The sequence below is a fragment of the Heterodontus francisci genome, unplaced genomic scaffold, assembly GCF_036365525.1.
Source record: "Heterodontus francisci isolate sHetFra1 unplaced genomic scaffold, sHetFra1.hap1 HAP1_SCAFFOLD_97, whole genome shotgun sequence".
Taxonomy (NCBI): domain Eukaryota; kingdom Metazoa; phylum Chordata; class Chondrichthyes; order Heterodontiformes; family Heterodontidae; genus Heterodontus; species Heterodontus francisci.
In genome coordinates, this window is record NW_027140606.1 from 3,086,734 (window position 1) to 3,089,704 (window position 2,971).

Here is a 2,971-nt window from a genome sequence, read left to right on the forward strand (position 1 = left end):
GCAATTCTTCCAGTCAGTTAGTTCATTTTTCATTTCATGAGAAATTTGGTCATCATGACTTCATCAGTGACCGAATGGTTCAGGTGTCTGAGTGATGTTAATCATGATGTGATGAAATGATTGTATGTTCCAATCTTTCCGTGGTGGGTTTTCACACTGAGTAGAAACGTGTTGGACATGGTCTGGAAATGTTTCACAACGCTCCATTCCCAACTTCATTTACTTACAGAAGATATATTTCCATCATTCCACAGCTGGCTGCACAGCCAGAAGCTGTGCTGAAGGTGACAATTATGCATCTGCAACTGACAAGGTGGCCGAGAGGTTAAGGCGATGGATTGCTGATCCATTGTGCTTTGCACACGTGGGTTCGGATCCCATCCTTGTCGCTAGTTTATGAGCTGTTTCGTGTATTATTTATGTTGGGTGAGCTGATTTGCAAAGTCAGCCTCGAAACCTGTTCTTGTCAATGTCCAGACAGTGATTCCAGAATTGTTTATACTTTATTAAAATTGAGACAGACAATTGGAATTCTTCACCCAAACTGCACTGGAATGAAGATCAAATAGGGATCACGAAACGGAGCAGGATTTTTCCTCCCCTCCTTCCTTCCATCATTACTTTCTCTGGATTTGCACCAAGTGAAAGACAAATGGGAAAAGCAAATGGCGAGGGAGCAGATGCAGAAAATTATCCTTTGGCAAGAAATTTATTTTCAAATCTTCTTGATAGATTAAGTGAGTGAGCAATGCTTTGGCAGATGGAGTTTAAAATGAGGGGTCATCGACTACCGAAGATAGATCAGAGTGTTTTTTTTGTAAAAGGTGAGATGTTAGAAACGGCGGAGGAGCAGAGACCCGAATACTGAATTAATAAAAGCTCGTGGACTGGTAGAAAATAATGTGAAAAGTGAACAGAATATGAAGATTGGAACTCATGTTGCAGTGATATAAAGCTCTGTGCTCCTGAAGTAAATGTCCAAGCCCAGATTGTGGGGAATCTGTGGAGAGTGATTTGGTTTTTATTCATTCTTGGGTGTGAGTATCGCTGATAAGGCGAGCATTTATTACCCATTCCTATTGCTGTTGAGAAGGTGGTGGAGAGCTGCCTTCTTGAACTGATGCAGTCCATATGGTGCAGGAACACCCACACTGCCGTTGGGGAGGGAGTTCCAGGATTGTGACCCAACAACAGTGAATAAATGGCGATATCATTCCAAGTCAGGATGGTGAGTGACTTGGAGGGGAACCTGCAGGTAGTGAGTTCCCATGCATCTGCTGCCCTTGTCCTTCGAGGTGGTAGTGGTCACGAGTTTGGAAGGTGCTGTTGAAGGATACTTGGCGAGTTGCTGCAGTGCATATGGAGATGGTACACACTGCAGCCACTGTGTACTGGTTCTGGAGGGATTGATTGTTTAAGGTGGCGGGTTAGGTGCCGATCAAGTGCGCTGCTTTGTCCTGGATGGTGTTGAGCTTCTTGAGTGTTGTTGAGTGGGATGTATTCCATCACACTCCTGACTTGTGCCTTGTAGATGGTGGACAGGATTTGGGGTGTCAGGAGGTGAGATACTTGCTGCAGAATTCGTAATCTCTGACCTGCGCTTCTAGCCACAGCATAGATGTGACTGGTCAAGTTACGTTTCTGGTCAAGATATTGATGATGGGGGATTTAACGATGATAATGCTTCTGAATATCAAAAGGTAGATTTTTTTCTCTCTCATTGGAGATGTTCACTGCTTGGCACTTGTGTGGCCAGAAGGTTTCTTGCCACTTATCTGCTCAAGCCTGAATGTTGTTCAGGTCTTGCTGCTTGCAGGCACAGACTGCTTCAGTATCTGAAGAGTTGTGAGTCATCATCTAACATTCCCACTTCTGACTTATGTTGAAGAGAAAGTCGTCAATGAAACAGCTGGGATGTTTGGGTCTAGGACACTACCCTGAGAAACTCCTGAGGCAATGTCCTGGGCTGAGATGATTGGCCTCCACGAACCACAACCATCTTGTTTTGTGCGACGTATGACTCCAGCAAGTGGAGAGTTTTCCCCCTGATTCCCAGTGACTTCAATTTTGCTAGGGATCCTTGATGCCACACTCACTCAAGGGTGGTTCAAGAAGGCAGCCCACCCCACCACCTTCTCAAGGGCAATTAAGGATGGGCAGTAAATGCTGGCCTGGCCAGCAACGCCCACATCGCATGAATGAATGAATAAAAAAGTGAAGTAGCCCTTGTGTCATTGTTTTGGGAGAAAATACAACCCTGGTGGAATTGCCCATCCCAATCGCACCTCACTTCATAGAACATAGAAAATGGAGAAAATTTATGGCACAGAATGAGACCATTTAGCAATCGTGTCTGTGCCAGCTGAAAAAGAGCGATCCAGCCCAATCCCACTTTCCAGGTCTTGGGAATGGGATCTGAACAGATGTCAGAGCTCACATTATGTGAATGTTCTGTTGAAGTATTGGTGAGCTGATATACCAGGGGAGATTCACACTGTTAGACACAGTGTGAAATACATTCAAGTATTTATAAAACATTGTAACATGTGAGTAATATTCCCCATTGATTTCTCAGCACTGATGGATTGTGAAGTGGGAGACAGCCAGAAGTCCCAGTGATCCACACTGAAACTGAGCTGAGAATGAAATGAGATAAAGTTCAATCTTCAGCAGCGAGTTGCTGCAGAGAGGTAAGAGTCCTGAATCAAGGAGAGACTTTCTCATACTGCTGTTGAATCTCATTTCAAACACTCCTTGAACTCTCTGCCGAGGAATTCAGAGCTGGAGAATGCCTGTAAAATCAGCCTAAAAAGGAAATAAGAAACACCCACCGTGGGGCTCAAACTCAAAAACTTGAGATTCAGAGTTTCATGCTTTCATCGACTGAGCTCACTAGGCCTGAGACAGTGTCCCCGTCCTGTCTGTTATTGGACAGTGCAGCTGTTGGCTCCATCCCAGGGGCTGAATTTGT

General features: G+C 44.7%; 1 non-coding gene across 1 annotated transcript; it reads left to right on the top strand.

Moving 5' to 3' along the window:
• The first annotated feature begins 307 nt into the window (after positions 1-307).
• On the top strand, positions 308-389 carry trnas-gcu (transfer RNA serine (anticodon GCU)). Its single transcript has one exon. It is a non-coding gene; the product is annotated as a tRNA-Ser (tRNA).
• Positions 390-2,971: the final 2,582 nt, after the last annotated feature.